This window comes from Microtus pennsylvanicus, chromosome 1, assembly GCF_037038515.1.
Source record: "Microtus pennsylvanicus isolate mMicPen1 chromosome 1, mMicPen1.hap1, whole genome shotgun sequence".
Lineage (NCBI taxonomy): Eukaryota > Metazoa > Chordata > Mammalia > Rodentia > Cricetidae > Microtus > Microtus pennsylvanicus.
The window spans coordinates 15,662,149-15,669,821 of NC_134579.1; positions in this window are offsets into that span (position 1 = coordinate 15,662,149).

The window sequence follows — 7,673 nt, forward strand, 5'->3', positions numbered from 1 at the left end:
GTTCTTGAGTTCTCAGCAGTCCTCATTGTCCACTATGTTCAGAGAGTCCAGTTTTATCCCATACTTTTTCAGACCCAGGCCAGTTGGCCTTAGTGGGTTCCCGATAGAACATCCCCATTGTCTCAGTGTGTGGGTGCACCCCTCTCGGTCCTGAGTTCCTTGCTCGTGCTCTCTCTCCTTCTGCTCCTGATTTGGACCTTGAGATTTCAGTCCGGTGCTCCAATATGGGTCTCTGTCTCTGTCTCCTTTCATCGCCTGATGAAGGTTAATATTCAGGAGGATGCCTATATGTTTGTCTTTGGATTCACCTTCTTATTTAGCTTCTCTAGGATTGCGAATTATAAGCTCAATGTCCTTTATTTATGGTTAGAAACCAAATATGAGTGAGTACATCCCATGTTCCTCTTTTTGGGTCTGGCTTACCTCACTCAGGATAGTGTCTCTATTTCCATCCATTTGTATGCAAAATTCAAGAAGTCCTTGTTTTTTACTGCTGAGTAGTACTCTAATATGTATATATTCCATATTTTCTTCATCCATTCTTCCATTGAAGGGCATCTAGGTTGTTTCCAGGTTCTGGCTATTACAAACAATGCTGCTACGAACATAGTTGAGCATATACTTTTGTTGTATGATAGGGCCTCTCTTGGGTATATTCCCAAGAGTGGTATTGCTGGGTCCAGGAGTAGATTGATCCCGAATTTCCTGAGAAACCGCCACACTGCTTTCCAGAGTGGTTGCACAAGTTTGCATTCCCACCAGCAATGGATGAGTGTACCCCTTTCTCCACAACTTCTCCAGCAAAGGCTATCATTGGTGTTTTTTATTTTAGCCATTCTGATAGGTGTAAGATGGTATCTTAAAGTTGTCTTGATTTGCATTTCCCTGATCGCTAAGGAAGTTGAGCATGACCTTAAGTGTCTTTTGGCCATTTGAACTTCTGTTGAGAATTCTCTGTTCAGCTCAGTGCCCCCATACCTGGCATTTTGATCTCATCGCGTGGGTGCTGGATGCTGGCGATCTGAACTCAGGTTCTTATCCTTTCGCAGTAGAGGCTTTTTAAAAAGTATCTGCCCACTATGTCAAAATATTGTTAATAATCTCCAACTTCCAAGAGCATAGTTTCTCTACCACAGCACTGCAGTGCGTGGTTAGCTCTCTCTTCCCCCGGTTCTCCACCACATCTCAATTCCTCAGAGTAAATATTTTGAAATGCTAAACCAGACCCTATTGTGATTCTGTTCTATACAACTGAGTGATGGTTGTGATGGTTACTTTTGGTTGTGTGACTAGACTCAGAATCTTCCAGGAGACATGTCTGTGACAGTACTCCAGAGAGGTTTAATGAAGGTATGAATACTTACCCTGAGTGCTTATCACACTGCTCCATTGGCTGGTGGCCTGGACTGAAGCTGTTTTTTAGAGTGAAGCTGAGTACCACCATTTGTGTCTCCGCTCCCTGGCTGTGGCTGCAACGAGACCAGCCTCTTCACATTCCTGTTACCACCTTTCCTGATGTGGTTCACTTAATGTGTGGGCCAAAATGAACCCTTCATCCTGGTCGCCCAGTGGAACTAGAAGGTAAAACTTGTTGCTGAACACACCTCACACCTTGGTAGAGTGATATAGAGACATCAAGCTGTAATCGGCCTAAAGACCTCCCCTGCTTGCTAGTTTCCATCGTCTAGGAAAGTGCTGTGCTGCTCCATCAGTAGCCTTACCCAGCTGGGAATCTCTCCGGCTAATAGACCAATCCTGCAGACAAGATGTACTGCTCCCGCAGCAGTAGTATTACCGCTAGAGAGGTAAATGGTTGGCAAGAGAGTCACAGACAGAATTCTATGACTGGTAACAGAAACCTGATGAAAACCCACAGCTGGGAGATCATGGGCCCTCGTGGAGAACTGAACCTGGTTACTTAGGTAAATTGCCATAGAGCCAAACTGACTTTTAAATATTTACGTTTGTGCCCAAAGACAAATGCAACTCTCTGTCTTAAGAGGGAAGTCTTCCTTCTAGTTCTAAGCGGTGAATACAGGGATGCCTTGTGCACAAGATACAGAGAATAAGTGATGGGCAGGGGCTCAGTTCTTCTCAAAGCATTTACACTATCTCTTCTGAGGCCGAAGGATTGTTATGGAAGAGGGGCAGAAGGAACGTAAGAGAATGAAGATATTGGAAAGACTGTATGTAAATGATTACATTCTGGGCAAGACACGGGTACTCCAATCGCAAACACTGGTTCCGCTCTGTTGTGCTTGTCAACAGGTTGGCATGGGGGTGGGGGTTCTGCTGCATATGTCCCTCCCTGATGCTGAGCCACTGTGGATGGATGGATTCAGGGTGAGGGAAATTGCTGCCTTCAGTTGCGGACCTCCCAGTGGTTCTCCCAGATTCTAATGGACAGCTGCCATCCAGTATTTGCCCAAATTGCTCCAGTTAAATAGCTACCAAGAGCAAACCAAAAGCTGTGGATCTGGGAGAGAGACTATTTGGGTTAACTGGAGGCTAATAGGGATTGGGGGGAGATAAGGGAAGGTGAGGAGGTAGTAAACAGGATGCATTATATACACAGAAGAAGTTGTCACAGGCCTCCCTCCCTCTTTTCTCCCCCCTCCCACAAATCCCCCCTTTTTTTCACTTTGACCACATTGGTCTTCTTCAGGCAGACGGGAAGACTGGACTTCCTGCGGTTCTTTTATATTGGTTACACCTAGTGTCTTAACGACTCCCCACACACACACCTTGACTAAACGTCATACCACCTTGAATTTCTAGTCTAAACATCATACCACCTTAAATTTCTTATCACAGTCCTCTCCAGGCTTTGCTACCTACTTATAATTGCACTTAACACCCCCCCCCCAACCCTGAGCTCTGTAATTCCCAAGTCCTTTCTCTCCCTTTCCCCGACCACTTAGTATTTTCTAACTTTGCTGATGATTTTTTATTGTGACTTTCTCTAATTTTCTTTCCTTACCTACTTCCTTACTAAACGGTAACTATGTGAAGATGGAAACTAATGTTTTAAACCAGGCAGTGGTGGCACACGCCTTTTTATCCCAGCACTTGGGAGACAGAGCTAGACCGAAGTCTGTGAGTTCAAGGTCAGCCTGGTCTACAAAGCAAGCTCAAGGACAGTCTACGAAAAGAAGCCCTGTCTCAAAAACAAAATAAAACAAACAAACAAAAAAAAAACCCAACACCAAGAAGAAACTAATGTTTTGAGTTTCTATTCTATTTTATTCACTGTAGTTAGGGTGTTATAGGAATATATTAAGGTTTGTAATGGATGAAGGCACAAGCAGGGATGTATTGCAATTCTATTACTTAATAATGTTTTTTATTAAAGAAGAGAACTGCAATGGTAAGGTAGTGTCATTGGCTTTATAATTTAACAGAGTGAGGGCAGGCTCATGTGTCTCCAATATTTTCTTGTATATGACTGCTGTTGTTCCAGGCATCACACACACAGTCAAGGAGAGAAGAATGAGAAAGGCTATTTTTCCCCAGGAAAGGATAAAAGTTTTTGCTTCCCCTAATGATTCCTACAGACTTGTAACTGGTTTACACATTGCTAACCGGAACTGGATCCTAGGGTCAAGCTCAGGTCTAGAGAGCCTGAGAAGGAGCAGCAGGATTCCCATAACCAGATTAGACCAGTCATGAATCATCAGACTCAGATGAAAACATGGCCAAGGGCTCCACTGAGCTGTGCCCCATGGGATCAGGGAGACAATGGAAAAGCGCTACCACCGTGCTCTGGGGGCTCTCGTGGATCCTGCAATCAATTTGCTGAGCCAAAAATAAGAGAGAAGCAAGTGAGAAACCAAACTGTGTAAAGAAAGAGAGGAAATTTGGCTTCATTGAGGCTCACAGAAAAGAAACAAGTTACATGCAATGAATTGCTAATGAAAGTACCGCAGAAGGCAGCTTCTGAGTTTGTCTGGAAAGAGAGAGAGAGAGAGAGAGAAAGAGAGAGAGAGAGAGAGAGACAGAGAGAGAGAGAGAGAGAGAGAGAGAGAGAGAGAGAGAGAGAGAGAGAGAGAGAGAGAGAGAAAACCTTACTTAAAGGTTGCTGGGGAAATGGCTCAGTGGTTAGGAACACTGGCTCAACTTGCACAAGACTAGGATTCAATTCCCAGCACCTACCTGGTGCTGTCTTACCTCCAGTTCTAGGGAATCTGACATCCTTTTTGGTCTGTGTGGTTACCAAACACACATGTGGCACACAGACATACATGCAAGAAAAACACTCTTACACGTAGCGGTTTTTAGTTTAATTTTTTAAAGGTTTATTTATCTTAGAGAACCTATAAGGTTCATTGACTAGGTAGAGCTTCCTGATGGTGGAGAGTCTGAGTGCTCTATCTCCAAAGTTAACTCTTCCTGATTTGTTTTTGCTTCTGGCCACCTTCTCGTAAAAGCTAATTCTACCTCTGCATCAGCCCTAACATCCTTTCAGTTATCAGGTAAAATTCTCAGAACATATTAGCTTAACAAATCACTATTTTCTACTTACCCAAAAGCTAAAAATCTCAACAAATAGCATCTGAAACCTGTAATATAGTTTCCTTGATTTGCCATACCTTAGATATTTCACCATGTTTTAAAAGTTCTATGATTTATGACTTGCTGCTGTTCTCTGACTCTAAAACTTTACCTAACCATGTACACATTGGGCTGTGTGATTTGGTACAATCTGTGCCCCCAATCCTGGGCCACAGTCGTATAGACTTGGCCCTGGATACGTGATCTCCTATTCCCATGAGGTGGCAGCTGTTTGACGTGGACAGGTGGAAGGAGACATGAGGCTGAGAGTGGGAGTTGACCGAAAGGAAAGAAAACACTCAGTGAACGCCAAACAATGGCAAAATGCAAACCAAACCAGCCAGTTACAAAACAGAGTAAAACTACAGCCTCCGTCCGAGGAAACTAAAGCCATAGAGATGTCATAGGAAAGACAACCCCTATGTGACCTCATGTCATCTGAAGGACTCTTTGTCTTTCAGGGCCATAGTTGAAAGCTGTTGGTCAAAGCCAAGTGTTTTCATTGAAAGAATGAGAAAGGCCAAGCCCAGAGACATAAATTGATTTCCTTAAGGTCACATGGTGACTTAAATGGTCAAGACAGAACTGGAGTCAGGATCTCAAGTACATCAATATTCTTTTCGACTTTCAGGTGGCACAAACATACCCCCATCCCAGACATTCGCAGCCCGGTAAGAGGAGCCATTGTTCTCGTTCTGACCCGACTGTACTCCGCTATGGATGAAACACTTGTAAGGAGCAGAAATGTGTGTGAAATTCGGGTTAGCCCACGTTTAAGGATGCTTAGACAGACATGTGTCAAGCAATTCATGGAGGGGAAACTGGTCAAGGAAAATGCAGCCCTGTGCCTTCCCAATCAAGTGTATCTCTCATTGTAGATGGGATGGCTACAAAACACAGAGCTTTGTCTCTGAGACAATAATCCACTCATGAATATTGTATTTGAGTCAATACAACACAATTTGAGTACCCACACGGCATGCTATTAAAATTTCTAATATTTGCAAGCCATGAAGGTTGCCACACTTTAAAGGATGTTATGGAATATTACTACTGTTCCTTTACAGAAATCCATCTTTCCCTATTTATTCAAGTGTTCGTTCAACTGTACTGAGTGAAGAGAAGCGTACTGAAAACACTTAAAGGCTCGTGTTGGAGTAAGCCCGAGAAAGGGGCAGGGTGCTTTATCCCACAGACAGCAAACAAGTATTTCCAACAAAGAGTCCATTTTGTACTGACCTCAAGCAGGTCCGTTTTCCACAAGACTCTGAGTTCCCACCATGCCTAAGACACACTTGTCCCGTTTTACACCAAATAAAAAAATGCCTGAAAGGTCTGTGAATGCAAGGATGGGAAAGGCCTGAAACCCCTCAGCCTGAAGTATTAGGAATGAAGTCACAACCCAGTTTTCCTTCCTGACCTCAGGCAGATGATTGACTTTGGAGGGGAGGATGACCTGCTCGGAGCTATTTGCAGTTCATGGTTCCATGTCATTGAACACGAAACAAAGCCCCAGAAAAGAGAGGCTGAGGTAAGAGGGGGGAAAGTTGTGTATCAAATTACACCCCGAAATCTCAATCTTCCCCAAACCAACGTAAATCCTTAGATGCCACTGAATCACTCACTTTGAAAACCCAGCGAGGCCTTTCCTGGTCAGGTAGGATGGATTAAGCAACAATAACCTCTGCTTCGCTCAAATGACTTTCTTGATGGATCTAAGAAAACTTCTCTGGCAGAAACTTGGCCCTGCTTCCTTTCCTCTATGGAATTAGAGTACCCGGGCCCTTCTCGATTCTGGTGCCAGAAAAATCCAGAAAGAGAGCCAGGGAACTCAGAATAGAGGACAGGTGACAGAGTGTCTGGGAGCTGAAGGGGCTGCTTTTGGCCTACACTTTGGTCAGTTTGTTTGTGGTATTATGACACTATCCAGATTCAGATAGTCATCTGATCAGAACCAAATTCACCTGGGACTTAGGTTTGTCAACATCTTGCCACCAACCCAGTTCTGGTAGCAATACATCTAGGACACAAATGCCACCTTGCCCAAGGTATACTTGGTGCACGTGACACCTGTCACAGATTCTCTGTTTCCAGCTGAAATCCACTCTGTTGTAAACAAAGACGAATCAGTGATCACTTTTATTTTTTTAATCTGTCCTTTAAGGAACATGGAAGATTGAGAATGGCTGTGTTTCCCCAGGAGCAGATAAAGCTTTCTTTCCCTTAACCGCTCCTACAGACTTCCAACTGGTCATCAGTTTGTTTCTTTGTTATTCTCATTGTATTCTTTTATTTTTTTTCATTTGCTCACTCATTCTAACTTCTCCCATCTGTACTCTCTACAAAAAAATCTTTGTGAGTAGAACAGGAAGGCCTAATGTTGACTATGGGGGGGGAGATCAAAGCACATGACACTTGCTACCTGCGACAAAGAAGATTCTGAGACAGACCGGATCAACTGGAACTGCACGGAGAAGAGTCTGTATGGAGCCGTTGACCTTGAGAAATGGCACAGTGAACCACGGCAAAGAGATCAGAAAGGGATGGATTGGGAGGAAGACTACCGTTAAGTGATAAGAACAGTAACCATGAAGGCTCCTGAGCACTGGGGTACTAAGCATTGGCCATCCTCAAGAAGCTTCTGGATAAATGCAGAAATGTTTGGAATACCTAGAGAGTAGCATGGACAATCAGGGCCGGAGGGGAAGAGTAAGCGATGGCTATATAGTTGGAAGACTAGGGACCGGTGAGGCCTGTTCTCCTATACACTGGTTTCTCAATGCACCATGTAAGGCCAGGCCTTAGTCTCTCCTTTTCTCTAAACGGCCTTTGTCAAAGTGACTGGCGACCTCATTATATCTCCAGGGATGATTTTCAGGTTTTATTTTAGTGTCTTATAGGTCATCACTGTAATGAAGATTAGCCAGCGAGCTTCCCGCGCCTTGGATATAGGGGATAAGGAGAGACCTTCTCTGCAGAGATTCTAAAAATAATAGAAATGATCTGATCAAAAATTATCAGCTTTTAGGATCACATTGTATGAAAAATTCTAAGCAATGCTGATATAAAAATTTCTTCCAAAAACTCTTGTTGAAGAGCATGGTAGTTAGATTACATTAAAG